Genomic DNA, 17,083 nt, shown 5'->3' on the forward strand with positions numbered 1-17,083 from the left:
TTTGTTGGCACCGTGTTTCTCACCCGGAATAGAAATTCCTCAAATCTTGTAGCAGTGCTGAAATTGAGTCAGATGTCCTGTTTTTCTTCAGTCTTCAACGTCTGATGGAATTCTGCTTACTCTACTATATTGTACCTGATGAGAACTCCTGTTCTCTTTGCCTGGAACATTAAGTGCACTGCTTCATATAGTCTTGCAAAGCTGAAGTTCTCAGGCACTTACGCAGCTCAGCTGTCAGCATTGGTTGCAAAATTTAACACATTTTTTATTTTATTTTATTTATGTCTTTAATTTTTTTAAAGTTCTCACTGTTTGTGTACCTAAAGCATAGCTCTCAAGAAAGGTTACTGCACATTTGCCCTTTTCTAATTTATCTTTAACTTTTCCTTTCTTTGTAATCTTGAGAACAAAATACTTGCATTTAAGTGTCATATCCCTAGAACATGTAATCCATCCATGACTTCAGCAACAAGAAGAAATGTGGTATAGGCTAAAATTCACTGTGAATATCCATTTTAGAAGCTACGGTATCATTGAGAACTTTCAACAGCTAGAAAAGCGTGATTAATAATGCATTCCTACTGACAATGTCCAGCAGTATGCTTTTATTTCATGTCAACAAGTAGCAAGAAATCTAAAGGTGGTGGGGGGGGGGGAGTCCTGAATTTACTATGAGCCTTAAGTGGGTTGAAAATTATCAACCTTCAGCTGACGTGTACATTAATTACTGTATGTCACATCACTAGTGCCGGAAGGAGTTGTGCAATTTTTTTGTCTTGCGCTGTGCCAGCTGTTGATGCATCCATTTTCTTTTGTGACTGGGATCGGGGTTCACGTCATCTTCTGTGTCGTGTCACTTCATAATGGTGTATTCTAAACAAAAATTCCTTCTAGTTATAAAATAATTCTTCAGGCTTCATTCTTTTATTTTTTCAAAAATTGTGGATCCACAAACTGGTTAATTTGTACCCGAATAGTCTCAAGTGTACTGTACTACCATGTCATAAAATAAATGAACCTGCTCACATTACTAGGGAAATATTTGTTGCTGCCGATTATTCTGCAACTGTTTCCCCAACGTGGTGTGTGTATTCACACTGCAACAAATTTCATGAGATTTGATCACCTCACTGACAGTGAACAAGCAGTTTACTACAGATGTGTTCTTACACTCTTTTCAGAAGACATACGTGCAACATCTAACATGGAAGAAATGAGACTTGGGTTCCAAATTTGGGTATTTACCAAATGCATTCAGTTTGTGATGGTAACTTTCAACCCTCTGTATACAAGCAATAAAATCTTTGTTAGAACTGCAATATTCTTAACATAGGTGCAATCAAATAGCATTTTGTATATACGGGACCACAGTTGCTGTAAATTACCTGCAGGAAATTTTCCAAGAGAAGTACAAATTACCTTAACATAAGCACAATTATTTTAAGAAAAAAAAGTGTTTTACTGTATTTTTATTGTGCGTGGTTGCATAGCGAAACTGCTGGTAAACTAGGGATTGTTTACTTTTTGTGATACTTTGCAAAATAAATCAATTCATTACTTGTGCAGAGTCCAGCACCATATGTGTGCTTCATCCATTTGGTACTATGGGGTGTCTCACTGTACCAAACAATGCACTCCTTTTTGGTGTTTCCTGTGCAGGGATGTGTGCTGCATTATTTCATTTACCAGTTTAGCTCATCAGGCATAGTGCTTTATCATTGTTGAAGAACACAATGTTGCCACTACAAGCCCTGCAAATGAAAGCAACTCCTCTAAACTTGTTCTGTTCTCTGCATTAATCTCTCTGAAATCTATGCTGACACAGACTACAGCCATGTCATGAAAACACCACATTATGCCATGGAATCATTTCATTTTCATTGGCACTGTTTGAGATTACTGACTTCTGACAACTTGGTAATTCACCCAGTAGGTTGTACAGCATATCGTTTGTCAGGTAAGCAGCAAGCAGATTCCACAGCTGACGAGAGAAAATACCTTGACTCATACTTGCCAATGGTTACAAACTGAAATCACATATCATTATCTTATATAGTATGAAATCTGAGACTTGCTTGTGTAGTGTAATGCACAGTGTGGTAGCTTGTGAGACAGTGAGATGAGTCAGAGCCAAATAGAATCTGCGTAGTAAATTAACAACTATAAGCAGGTAATGGGCCAGCCTGAGTGTGGTCTTCAGCTAGTTTATCACACTCATTTGTGCAAATGCTGGGCTGTTCCCCAAATTCTGTCGCAGAGAATATTATAGACAAACAATTAAAATGTGATAACACACAGAACAATGTCTGCATGATTTGCAAACAGGTGGCACACACAGCTTCCCTCCATTAGGTTATCTTGACGACTGTGGCATCAGGATTGTTAGCTGCAATAGGCAGATGATATGCTTTATTGGTGTTGCACATTTTAGCAATTTTGGTCGAGGTCAACTCATGCTGCAGTGTTATTCTTTGGCATGCCAGTGTAGAAGTGTGCACAGAATCAGCTGCGTGAAAAATCTATGCAATACGCATGTTTATTTATAAATAAAAGCTGACTTAGGGATTTTCTTTTGTGTGAGACCATGTGTTCAAGATCATGTGTTGACTTAAAGTTCTAGATTCACATATTTTTCTGATGTCTCTGTTTCTGTGTAATCTTTCATTGATTGTATCAATACCTGTTTATTTTGTGATATATTGTGCAATTTCGAACATTTGCAAGTGCTGTGATAAATTCATACTGTTATCGTTAATTTTAATCTTAAACTTAAGCATTTTCTCTTAAAATTTTTGAGAACAGTACTCCTATCCTCATTCAAAACAATTGTTCTCTAATTTCATTGTACAATTACATGAGAAATAGGTTTTTTTGAGAATTTTCAGACACTTATCGAACAATATTTTCATAAGTTACTGATACGAATGTTTTGGATGCGTAATGTATTTTGTAGCATATCAGCATTTGTGGTTCATAGTTCTGCCAAACAACACATCACTCCTGAACTTTATTATATATCAACACAAACAAATATGCACTTTTGAGAATTTTTGGAAGCTACCATTATCCTTGCATAATCTATGAGCAATCTGTAGCAGATCGGTGTTTGTGGTTTGGTTTCTGTTGCAGATTTTCTACCTAACGTATTGCGTTACATCTAGTTTTCCCTTAAAGAGGGGCAGCCCTATATATTTTCTACATTTATCATAAATTAACTCTGTTTTGATTTTGCCAGGAACTACAATTAACTTCAAAACGTTTTAGAAAATTAGTAGTTTCTACCACAGGTTTTTGTGTTGCCTTAACAGAAATCTTGTTTTGTGTATCTGATTCAATTCTTATAGGGAATTAGCAACTTTTTAGCTCAGCAGATTAAAAGATAATCGGCGGGTTTAATTTAAGGTTATTTCTTCCCTGCCTTGTAATACATTCCACAAGCCAAAATGCAGCCCCACTGTGAATGCCGTTCTCAAACTCTGGATGAGTTGGTTGTCATTCTTAAGCATCTGGAAATTGCCCTAACTACTGTCATATGACTGGTAGACACTGCGAACTCCAGTGAGTCGTATACCTGTACCAGAGGCACCTCAAGGACTATCCTCTCTCATGGATCCTGTCTCCTCTGCAGAAAGTACAGGATCCTTCATTACTGTGAGTCATGTGTCAGTGGTAGGTCTACACATACAGAGAGGACAGGGACCAGGGAGGACTCACAGTGTTGCACCGATCCTCCTAACCGACAAGTCTGAGGCGCTGTCTTTCACTGAAGCTGAGCCAGTGGGACTCACTTCACTTGTTTTAGGGAAACCTATATTCAAACATACGGCAAATGACGGTATCCCTTAGGGAAATGACAGCAAGGGGCAGGAAAGGACACCAGGTGCACTCGAGGTGTATGCCTTGGGGCCTTATTAAACATGTTGAAGAGGCTATTCCATCTGCCATTGTGGGAGCAGGAAGCAACTAACTGCAGATTGTGATGCACGTTGGAAAAATGGTGCCGGTTGTCGGGGCTCTGATGTCATTCCCGATGTCATTCCAACGACCGGTTGAGAAGACCAGCCTCGCGCGTGAAGTTTCGACGGAGCTCACGATTTGCAGAACTGATCGTGGCCCTTTGGTTCTGTGTCGAGTGGAAGGACTGAACCGGAGACTTTGAAGATTCTGTGACGAGCTAGGCAGCGACTTCCTGGACTTCTGCCATTGTGTTGAGAACTGTAGAGTCCCCCTTAATGGGTCAGATGTGCACTACACACCAGAGGCTGCTACTCGGGTAGCTGACAGTGTGAGGTGTACAACCAAGGTTTTTTTTTTCTGATTAGGTGACTCTTCATCCAATCCAGATAATGACAGCTGCAGGAAACCCAGAAGTATCAGTGTAAGATTCAAAGAAATGTCTCCCACAGGTGAGTATTAAAATCCTAATGGTACACTGCAGCGAAGCATTCACAACAAAGTGCCAGAGTTATAAGTGCTCATGAAAAGCAGTGAAGCTCACATAATACTAGAAACAGAAAGCTGGTTGAGACCTGAAATTAATAGCAGTGAGATTTTTAGGGAAAACTTAACTGTATACCGAAAGGATATAGGAAATGGAGGTGCTTTATTTGTCACAATAGACAAGAAACTCAAATCCACTGAGATAGAAATTGAAGCTGCGTATGAGATTGTCTGGGCAACACTCAGTATCAGGGGTGGGCATAAAATGCTGACAGGATGCTTCTGCTAGGTGGAATCTAAAATTTCGGGACTGGGGCTGCCATGTGGAAAGTAGGAGTAGTGGATCTTTGCACTGCTACGTGGTGAGTGCTGTGTACCTGATGAGCCAGTGTGCGGAGTGCCATTCAGCTGAGAGGACGTGCTGCGTGTCAACAGTGATTTCCGTAATACTCTGTGTTTGGTGTGTGGCGATTTTACAATGGATCTGCAAACTGAACAGCGTATGTGTATCAAATTATGTGCGAATCTCAGGAAAAGTGCTACGGAGACCCTTGCAATGATTCAACTGGATTTATGGTTGTGACCCAGAGACAAAGCAACAATCATCCCAGTGGAAGAGCCTGGGCTCTCCAAGACCCAAAAAAGTGAGACAGGTGAAGAGCAAAGTGAAGAGCACATTATTTTCTTTGATACTGAGCGAATTGTGCACAAAGAGTTCGTCCCACCCAACCAAACAGTGAATTCCACGTACTGCTGTGACATTTTGTGACAGCTCCGTCAATTCGTGTGGCGACGACGGCCTGAATGTTGGTGTCAAGGGAACTGGCTGCTGCATCATGACAATGTGCCCTGTCATATGTCCTTGCTCACCAGGACCTTTTTGGTAAAAAACAACATGGTGGTTGTACTCCACCCACTGTACTCTCCAGATTTGGCACCTTGCAACTTCACACTATTTCCTAAACTGAAACTCAAGTTGAAAGGCCGTCGGTTCGACACACTAGAGAGAATTTGAGAAGCATCGCTGGCGTGATAAACACCCTCAAAGAACAGGACTTCCAGAAAACGTTTGACCAGTGGCATAAGTGCTGGGACCGTTTTGTACATGCAGATGGGAACTACTTCGAGGGTGATGGTGACCATTAGTCCAAAGGTAAGGTTTTCAACAGATGGCAGCACCATGCCCAAAAATTTTGGATAGCACCTCGTATTACCCACCACACTCATTTCCTGATGTAACCGAAAACTTTACAGAAAGCCTTGGTCCACTTGTTCATAAGTTCCCCAATCATACTGTAATCATCGGTGGAGACTTAAATCATCCAACAATTAATTGGGAAAATCACAGTTTTGTTAGTGGTGGTGTGATAAGACATCCGGCGAAACATTACTAAATGCCTCTCTTAAAACTAGCTATAACAGATAGTTAGGAACCCCACTCATGATGGAAATTTATTGGATCTAATGGCAACAAATAGACCTGACATCTTTGAGGATGTCTGCATCAAAACTGACATCAGTGACTATGACACAGTTGTGGCAACAATGATTACCACAGTACAAAGAACAACTAAAACAAGCAGAAAGATATGTATGTGTAATAAAGTAAATATAAAATCAGTAGTGTCATATCTAAATAAGGAACTTGAAACTTTCAACACAGAGTAGGAGCATGTACAGCAACTCTGGCTCAAGTTTAAAAGAATAGTTGACCATGCACTGGATAGATATGTACTCAGTACAACAGTTCATAATGGGAGGGAACCTCCATGGTATACGGTCACTGTAAAGAAACTTCTAAAGAAACAGAAATTAGTGCACAACAGGTGTAAAACAAAATGTAGGGCTATAGATACAGAGATGCTGAAAGAAACATGTTTGGCTGTCAGGAGAGCAATGATTACCATAGCAAAGTATTGTCAAGTGATCTTCCACAGGACCCAAAAAAAAGTTCTGGTCATATGTAAAGGCTGTTAGTGGCACCAAAGTTAGTGTCCAGTTCCTAGTGAATGAGACAACAACTGAAATTGGTGGTAGCAAAACAAAAGCTGAAATGCTTAACTCCATTTTCAAATGTTCCTTTACAAAGGATAAATATGTACTCAGCAGAACAGTTCATAATGGGAGGGAACCTCCATGGTATACAGTCACTGTAAGGAAACTACCAAAGAAACACAGATTACTGCATAATAGGTGTAAAATAAATTGTTCCAATTTAATCCTCACACCACTGAAAAGATTAATGAAATATGTATTAGTGTCAGTGGTGTAGAGAAACAGCTGAAATCGTTAAAACTGAACAAAGCTCCAGGCCCTGGTGGAATCACTGTCAAATTCTATACTGAATTTTTGGCTGAGTTAGCCCCTCTTCTAACTACAGTCTGTCGTAGATCCCTCAAACAAAAAACCATGCCCAGTTGTTGGGAAAAAGTACGGGTCACACCCGACTACAAGATGGGTAGTAGAACTGATCCACAAAACTACCGTTCAATATTCTTGCCATTGATTTGTTGAAGAATCTTGGAACATATTCTGAGCTCAAACATAATAAGGTACCTTGAACAGAATGACCATCTCAGTGCCAACCAGCAGGGATTTCAAAAACAATGATCATGTGAAACCCAACTTGCACTTTTCTCACATGATATACTGAAAGCTTTGGATCAAGGCAATCAGGGATATGCTGCATTTCTTGATTTCTGAAAAGCATTTGACTCAGTACCACACCTACACTTACTGTCAAAAGCATGATCATATGGGGTATCAAGTGAAATTTGTGACTGAATTGAGGGCTTTTTCATGGGGAGGAGGCAGCATATTATCTCGAATGGAGAGTTTTCATCAATTGTAGAAGTAACTTCCTGTTCATGTTGTATATTAATGACCTTGCAGACAATATTAACAGTAAAATCACACTTTTTATAGGTGATGCAGTTATTTATAATAAAGTACCGTGTGAAAGAAGCTGCATAAATATTCAGTCAAATATAACTGATAAAATTTCAAAGTGGCAGAGAGATGGCAACTTACTTTAAATGTTCAGAAATGTAATACTGTGCACTTCACAAAACGAAAAAACATAGTATCCTATGACGATAAGATCAATGAGTCACCGTTGGAATCAGGCAACTCGTACAAATACTTGGGAGTAAGCCTTTGTAGGGATACGAAATGGAATGATCACGTAGGTTCAGTTGTGGGTAAAGCAAGTGCTAGACTTCAGTTTATTGGTAGAACGCAGGGGAAGTGCAACAAGAAAAGGAGACTGCTTACAAATCACTCATGTGACTGTTTTCACATTACTGCCTAAGTGCGTGGGACCCATACCAATTAGGACGAACAGGGGGTATCGAAAGTATACAGAGAAGGGCAGCACTAATGGTCTCAGGTTTGTTTAATCCTCAGGAGATCATCACAGAGACACTGAAGGAACTGAACTGGAAGGCTCTTGAATATAGACTTAAATTATCCAGAGAAAGTCTATTAACGAACTTTCAAGAACCGGCTTTAAATGACAACTCTAGGAATATACTACAATGCCCTATGCATTGCTCACATAGGGGTCGTGAGGATAAGATTATAATAATTACTGCACACACAGAGGCATTCAGTCAACTATTCTTCCTGCACTCCATACGTGACTGGAATGGGAAGAAACCCTGATAACTGATAGAATGGGATGTACCCTTTGCCATGCACCTCACAGGGGTTTGCACAGTATAGATATAGAAGTAGATGTAGAAGGGCAACCAGCCACAAAGTTAAACTGTCTATATATATTTGTTATATACAAATGTAAGTGTACGTGTGTGTGTTTTTGTGTGTCCAGAATCTCCTCCCAAAACCCTGCATCGATTTCAACCAAATTTGGTAGAGACACAGCAGGTCTCACGAGTATCAACACTGTGGGGTTTGTAACCTCCTAGTTCAAATACGTGTGAAAATAGGGCAAAAACATGATTTTTTTTCCAGCCCCTTGCATATAGGCTGTCCTGCTTGATTGGCATATTGTGTAGCAAGAGTTGTGTTGTAGTAATATTGCCATGTCTTCTCAACCTGCTTTATGTAAGCAGCTTGTAAGTCAGAGACAAGAAACTGTTTTCTAGTCCCTGATGTGTAGGTTGCCTTGCATGGCAGTTGTCTTGTGCTGGAGTTGTATTGGCCTGGATGGAAGGGTTGATAGGGAGAGAGGGAGGCAGGAAGAGATGCATAGAGAGAAGGGAGAAGGAGGGTAGGGGCAGAGAGAGGGGCAAGGAGGGGATGTTCAGAGAGAAGAGAGGCAAGGAGGAAATAGTCAGAGGGAAGGGCAGGAGGCAACACAGAGAGGGAGGAGGAGGAAACGGAGTGAGAGAGAGAGGGGGGGGGGGGGGAGTGGGGAAGATGACATGGGCAAAATGACAGAGGAAGGGATGGAGACAGAGAGGGGGGATGATGTGGGCAATATTGTTTCAAACGCATATGCAGTCGAACTGTGGGAAAAGGCTGAGTGTGTGTATATGGATGCATAAGTACTTCTCGCAGGCCCCTGAACCAAAGTGGGCCAAATTTGACACTTTTCCGGCCCCCATGCGTAGGTTGCCCAGCGCAACAGGCACGTTGTTTGGAGTAATATCAGCCTGCTTTGGATGGCAGCCTATACATAATGGGAAAAAAGGATTTCCAAGCTTTTGGCATATAGGCTGTGTTGCACAGGAGACGTGTTGTGGGAGTTGTACAAGTGTGCTTTGTCGACCTCTCTTTGTAGACAGGGAAAGGGGAGGAAGAGATGGACAGAGAGAGGAGGAGGAGTTTGGACACATAGGGATGTGATGGACAGAGAGGGAGGAGAAGGAAGTGCACCAAGAAATGTGTGCAGTATATGTGAAATACACGTACACAGGTGAAGCCACGGGAAAAAGGCTAGTAATAAAATAAAATTCGTAATATCCTGAAAAAGCGGATTGTATACTAGATGGATTACATGCTAGGAAAACAAGAAAAAGAAAGTACAAAAACTGTCTCACAGTAATGACTTGAGGCACACAAAACATAATTTCAAAAAACATGTCAACATGTACTACTAAGAAAAACTGAAGTTCTCTGAACTGTACAGTCACGAAAAGTGACATCCTACAGACAATGGAGCACACAAGAAGCATGAGCTAGAATGGTCTTCACAAAGCCAGAAATGGTGGGATATGTGTGCTACTCAACACTGCATACTGGTGGTAGTCCTTAGATATCAGTAGCTACCAGTAAGTCACGATTCCACTACCAAACCACTTTCAAATTAAGTAGTCTATCTAGAAGAGATGGTTTCTTAATGTAACCATTAGTACATAAAGAATGCAAAAACATGCACATAGTAAATTGCTTATACACAGCAATTGAACTAATACGTTATTTCAGCAAAATTTGTCACAGCTTAAGGACACAGTAAAAGTCGAAAACCATCTTGCCCCAAACCACCGGAAATAGTTTCTTTGTAGTGCAAGCAATCTCATTTCTTTTGTGTTGAGTTACCATATCTGTGTTTGTTCTAGAATATCTCGCACTGGCGTGTTTCAGAAGCTTGTACTTTTGATGACTGTTTAGCAATATATATCTATATTACTAAACAGCAAAATTGTCATCCAGTTCCAGCTGCATGTGCTTATGACTTCTGAGAGGAAAACAAAAAATACACTTGATTTTCAGTATTTCACATAATTATTGACCAAATTCAAAATTCTATTATAATCTACTCATTAAAAGGCATAATCTTACATTAACACAATAAGTCAAATATTTAAGCTAAAAACAGTGAGGCAGCATAACTTGGGTTGTGCAAATTACCTTGACTGTAATCATCATTAGTTTTCTGCCATAGCAGCAGTTCCTTTGCATCTCTATTTCATGCGACCCATTGCTTCCTTCTTAATGCTGGTGTATGTACTGCCATCCATCACATCATCCATAATCTGAAATCTCTTCCTGGTTGCCTCTTCTTTCCTTCCACATACCCTTCTCAGAATGTTTTTATAAGACCCTGTATGTCCAATCCAGTTTTGTTTCTTTCTTTTTATTACATCCAGTAATTGTCTTTGCTCTTCCACTCTTTTTCAGTACCTCTTCATTTTTGACTCTATCCATCCAACTTATTCCTTCTGCGCTCCACCATGTCGACATTTCAAAAGCCTCCAGCCTTGCTCTTTCTTTCTTCCTCAGTGTCCACTTTTCAGCACTGTATAAGACACTCCACATAAAACATTTTATTAGCCTTTTCCTTAAATTTTCATCCATATTGCTGCAGAAAATTCTCATTTTCTTATGAAATGCCTCTTTCACCATTGCCGCTCCAGTTTTAATTTCTGTGCTGCTGTCCCCTCCAAGGTATGTACACACATCAAAAAAGTTTTGCATCACTCCAGTTCCCAGAACTCCTGAAGATAGACGTTGACTGTGGATATTGTATCACAGACACAGTGCCATTGAATGTTCAGAGATGTCACTAAATCTGCCCACAGATGTAAACAACCATGCATGAGCAGCACCTATTAGATGGAGGGCATCCAACAGCCAATCAGTTACAGTCTTTCCACCAGGAAGGAGATACGTGGCTCGTGTTGTCTGAAGTTCAACCATGCCTAGACGGTCAATACTGCAGTTCAATTGCATCCCTATTGTTACTTTGTGCCAGGAAGGGCTCTCAACAAGGGAAGTGTCCAGGCGTCTCGGAGTGAATCAAAGCGATGTCGTTAGGCCATAGAGGAGATACAGAGAAACAGGAACTGTCAATGACATGCCTTGCTCAGGCCACCCAAGGGCAAATACTGCAGTGTATGACTGCTGCCTACGGATTATGCCTCAGCAGAACACTTACAGCAATGTCACCATGTTGAATAACGCTTTTTGTGCAGCCACAGGATGCCGTGTTAAGACTCAAACTGTGAGCAATAGGCTGCATGCTGCGCAGCTTCACTCTCGACGTCCGTGGTGAGGTCCATCTTTGCAACCATGACACCACGCAGTGCGATACAGATGGACCCAACAACATGCCGAATGGACCACTCAGGATTGGCATCACATTCTCTTCACCAGACAATTGTCGGAGACATGTTTGGAAGCAACCCGATCAGGCTGAACGCCTTATACACACTATCCAGGGAGTGCAGCAAGGTGGAGGTTCCCTGCTATATTGGGGTGGCATTATGTGGGGCCAACGTATGCCACTGGTGGTCATGGAAGGTGCCGTAATGGCTGTATGATACGTGAATGTCATCCTTCGACCGATAGTGCAACCATATCGGCAGCATATTAGCAAGGCATTCGTCTTCATGGACGACAATTCGCGCCCCCATCGTGCACATCTTATGAATGACTTCCTTCAGGATAATGACATCGCACGACTAGGGTGGCCAGCATGTTCGGACATGAACCCTATCGAATGTGCCTGGGATAGATTGAAAAGGGCTGTTTATGGACAAAGTGACCCACCAACCACTCTGAGGGATCTACGCCGAATCACCATTGAGGAGTGGGACACTCTGGACCAACAGTACCTTGATGAACTTTCAGATAGTATGCCACGATGAATACAGGCATGCATCAATACAAGAGGATGTGCTACTGGGTATTAGAGGTACCGGTGTGTACATCAATCTGGACCACCACCTCTGAAGGTTTCACTATATGGTGGTACAACATGCAGTGTGTGGTTTTCACGAGCAATAAAAACAGCGGAAATGTGGTTTATGTTGATCTCTATTCCAATTTTCTGTACAGGTTCCAGAACTCTCGGAACCGAGGTGACGCAAAACTTTTTTTGATGTGTGTATTTAAAGCTCTTTGCACATGTTTTAATACTTCTCATTCAGCATTATCTTTACTTTTAACTTCCTCCCAGAGCCATTACTTTTGTTTTCTTTGTGTTATTTTCATTTCATAAATATTTCCTTTAGCTTCAATGGTATCCACTATATCCTGTTACTAGCGGACCATGTCGCCTGCAAACATCAGACACCACATTCTTCTCCCTCCAATTTTTACTCCCTCGTCATCTGGTGGACAGTGGTCAATCATATTTTCTAAGGGTAGGAGACAGACAGCAACCTTGACTTACTCGTTTACCTAATTCTGTCCAATTGGTACTTCCTCCTCTCACTTTCACTGATGCTTTTTCATTTAATATAATGAGTTTATAAGTCATCTGGTTTTCCAGTCTACTCTCTTTTCCCTCATTATAATTGCAAGCTTATCCCAAGCCACCTTATCAAAGGCCTTTATCAGGTATATAAATCGCGTATATAGGCCTCTCTCGTTTTCAGTAAACCTCTCTTCCAAAATTGACGAGATTCCTATTCTAGTATTTTCTTAATGATTCTTAACATAATTTTCACTGCATATGAAAGAGGTTAATCATCCAGTGCCCACTGTGTTTCATGGTTTGGTATTGGAATCATTAATGTTGTTAGAAAGTCTTCTGGCCACTAACCACTGCCATATATTTTGTTACATAACCTCAATATTTCTCTTATAGCCTCTTGATTCAAATATTTTAGTATTTTTCCTGGTCTTGGATCTATACTTACTACTTTTCCATTTTTCATTGAGCTACTGCACTCTTTACTTCTTCCATTACAATTGTTGGTCCTTACCAATCATCATTTACATTGTTCACAGATTCATGTGCAAAAGTTGTGATCTGTGTCATATAGCTCTTTTAAAATAATCTTCCCATCTCTGTGGGATGTCATAACGATCTTTGGATGCTACATTTTTGTCTTTACCGAGAATTTCCATAGTAGCACTTCCTGGTCTGTTTTTATCCCATGTTGTAGTCTTCATTCTGTTGTACAGTAAATTATCTCTTCCCTTTTTCTCCAGTTCTTCAATTGAGCCACACTTCTCTTTCAGCCATTTTTTCCTAGCGTGCTCTGTTTCTCTAAGCAGTTCATTATTCAGCCTTCAGTACATTTTCCATTTTGTTTTTATTTTTGAATTTTCTCCTCCTCCATCTTTGAAATCATTTCCTGTGGAACAGATGGCTTTTTTGCCCTTTTCCTGTTTACATATCCTATTTTTCTACCCTGCTTTTATGACTCCTTATTTTAGCATATTCCAATACTCGTTGACATTGTTAGATGGTTCTTTGTCTCATAATGTATTAGTACATTCAAGTGATAGCATTTCCGTAATTCTCTCTCTCTCCCATATCTTATCCTCTCTAGGACCCACTTACTCACCATGCCACTCAGCTTCAGTTTTTTCATTTTTATTTCCATGTGTGCCATAAGTAAATTATGGTCATTGTTAATGTCTACACATGGTAATGTGTGCATCTTCTTGATTCCATTTCTGTACCTTTCTTCCACCAGCATAAAATCTGTTTGGTTTTTATATTTACCCCTTGTCATTGCCAAGTGCACAGCCTCTTCCTGTGATTCTTGTCACTGCCAGCTATCTTTCCCTGCAGAAGTCAATAAGGCATTCACCTCTGTCATTACTCCTTACAAGATCATGACTGCCTACTATGGTTCCATCCTTCTTTTCTCACACAGTGGTGTACCATTTGCCCATTACTATTTTGCAGCACCCTTGACTGTCTACCATTTTTTTCCTCTATAGTGCTGCATGTTTCCTCTACACCTGAATACTCCTTTCAGTTTTACACATACAACCCTTTGACTTGTATAGTCTACACATCCCACAACTTAGCCAATTCCTTTGTCATAATCACCCCAACTCCATTCCTTCCTTTCATTTTGTTCTCCTGGGTAGTATATTATGTATTCGTCTGACTGTAATTCTCCACGTCCATCCCATCTTACCTCAGCAACTCCTATCAAGTTCATATTATTCTTTTCCATCTCTCTTTTAAGGTTTTCTAGTTTGCCTGCTTGTAACAGTGTTCTGACATTCCAGGTACTAATCGTTGTTTTTGCAACCGTATCTCCTTTCAAACTGCCCCCCAACCAGCCCCACCCCTCAAGTTCTGAGATGTGGGCCATTTTACCTCCAGATATTGATTTCACATGAGAGAAAGGTCATATTTTTAATATAAAATGGAGACTGTGTTATGCTTGGAAGTTAGATTCTGCTAAACTCTACAGCTATCACTTCCTCATTAGATGAAACTTTCTTCCCAGCAAGCCAAAGTTTTAGGTTAGGCAAAAAGGGAGAAGGCACTTGGGGGAAAAGTGTGGTGAATATGGGGGATGAAGTAATCAATTCAAAGCCCAACTCATGCACTTTTGCCACTGTTATTGCTGATTTGTGGGATGGTGTATTAACCTGGTGAAAGAGCACATTGTTGTGTGCCAACCTATATCTTTTTTCTGCCAAGGCAAGTTTCAAATGATCCAACAATGAAGCATAATAGGGTCCATTATGGTTCACCTTTTTCTAAGTAATCTATGAGGATTATCCCTTAGGAATCTGAGAAAACAGTGGCCATTACCTTACCAGCTGACAAAATGGTCTTTGCCTTCTCCGGTGCACTTTCAACAGTTTTTGTCCATTGTTTTGACAATACAGATTGCGATTAAACATTGCTACATCATGCTTTCGGTCGAATGTGTACAATCGCAGCACCCATCTCGCACACATCTTCTTTGTAGCAAGTTCCCCATGCAAGATATTCTACACTCCCTCAGGTAAAATGCCTATAGTATCGGAAAGCTCACAAATTTTTATTTGGCCGTCCTGTCTTACCATTTCATGGATTTTGTCAGTGGTGTCCTGTGTGGTGATCTCAACTGGATAGCAAGAGCATGCTTTACCTTTGGCACTTGTCTGATCATGTTTAAAGTCATTAGTTCAGAAGTAAACGGTCTTCAGTGATGGTGCAGACTCTGCGTGAACTTCATCCAGTTGTGTTTTGATTTGTGTGGCACTCCAACCCTTCAAATGAAAATGCATAGTATACACACACACACTCACACACACACACACACACACACACACACACACGGTCCAGTTACATTAATGTGACCACTGTCTGTCTGATGTCAACATGCAGTAACCTTTTCACAGATGGCAAGTGGCAACATTAGCAGTGGAGAGTGTATAGAGCATATCATGGGACACAGATAACAGTGCAGTCTTTGTCATAATTTAGAATAGGAATGATTTTTCTGACGTCCAGAAAGGCCTGAGCATTGGCTTTCGGGCCAAGGGTGGAAGCATTTCCAAAATGACTAGGTGTGTACACTGTTGCACACTTCACATGCTGCCACGGTTAAAGTGTTTCATGCACGGCAAAATGGTGCTATCGAAAACAAGTGCACCGAGGCAACCGTGATGCACGGTGGGCCACAGATGGCAAGTGAATGATAGTTACGGAGATGTGTATAGTTGAATAGACAGGCAACTGTTGAGCAACTGAGCACCCTTTTCAGATGAATCAGGTTTTACATTCCATCGGTGTGAAATGCCTACACCTACATATATACTCTACAAGCCACTGTATGGTGCGTGGCTGAGGGTACTCTATACCACAATTTGCCATTTCCTTTCCTGCTCCACTTTTGTAATTTTCCTGTTAACGGGCAGCACTCTTTCAAAATCACCCATTTGACAGCTATTTAAAAATCACCCATTTGTTAGTTGGTGCAGCAGATTCTTAAGTATGGATGTGAAACTGAACGTTCTTGGCTCTCTGTGTGTTGTGTCTGTTTCAGTGCTGAAGGTACTGATATATCAAATGCATCCACATTGACGCCTCTCAAGACACTACAGACTCCACACCTTGAGGTTCATGAAAAAGTCACCCGTAGTTAAAGAGTATTAATTATTTAACAATGTAGGAAAAGACAGATTGTTAATTACTGTAAAGATGATATGTCAAGTTGCAGACAGGCACAGTTAAAAGTCACTTACATCAGCTTTCAGCCACAGCCTTCAGCAACAAAAGAGAGACACACACACACACACACACACACACACACACACACACACACACAAGCACACCTTATGCACATATGACTACCAACTCCAGCATCTCGGGCCAGAATGTAGGATGCAAACCACAATCTGGAGGGGGCAAGGGAAGGGTAGGGATAGTAGCGTACAGGTGGGGAGAGAGACAGATGCTGTCTGTTGGAGTGTGCAGGGACTAGAATGCCAACAGGCTGCACTCAGGAGGTTGTAGGGCAGTGAGGCGCAGGAAAAAGGAGCAAAAAAGGAGAGGAGCGGGGAAAGACAGGCGGATGCATTGGCAGCGGGAGGGAAATAAACTGGGTAGGAGATGAGAATGGGGAGGAGACGATAGCACAGAGGAGGTGGAAACTGTTGAGTGGAGGTTGTGGGGCAGTGTGCTACCACAGGTTGAGGCTGGGATAATTGTGGAGTGGAAAATGCATTGTAAGGATAACTCCCATCTGCACAGTTCCCAAAAGTTGGTAATTGGGAGAAGCATCCAGATGGCTCAGTTAGTGAAGCAGCCATTGCAATCAAGTGTGTTATGTTCAGATGCATGTTGTGCTGTAGGGTGGTCTACTTTATTCTCGGCTACAGTTTGGTGGCAGCCATTCATCGTGGCGTACAGTGGGTTGGCAGTCATACAAATGTAAAAATCTGTGCAATAATTGCAGCCAAACTGGATAAATGATATGGATGCTTTCACAGGACTGGAATATTTTAAATGCTGGGTGGGTGGGTTGGGTAGGTTTTATACCTGGGTATT

General features: G+C 41.1%; 1 protein-coding gene across 1 annotated transcript in view; it reads right to left on the minus strand.

Annotated features, from left to right (window-relative positions):
* Positions 1–705: 705 nt before the first annotated feature.
* The window catches only part of LOC124717000 (U11/U12 small nuclear ribonucleoprotein 35 kDa protein-like), a 71,448-nt gene continuing 55,070 nt past the window's right edge, over positions 706–17,083 (minus strand). Inside the window, exon 6 of the mRNA XM_047243626.1 lies at positions 706–818. The gene's annotated coding sequence lies outside the window, so the exon portion shown is untranslated. The remainder of the gene's footprint in view (positions 819–17,083) is intronic.

The sequence above is a fragment of the Schistocerca piceifrons genome, chromosome 9 (genome assembly GCF_021461385.2).
Source record: "Schistocerca piceifrons isolate TAMUIC-IGC-003096 chromosome 9, iqSchPice1.1, whole genome shotgun sequence".
In the NCBI taxonomy this organism is placed as follows: Eukaryota; Metazoa; Arthropoda; class Insecta; order Orthoptera; family Acrididae; genus Schistocerca; species Schistocerca piceifrons.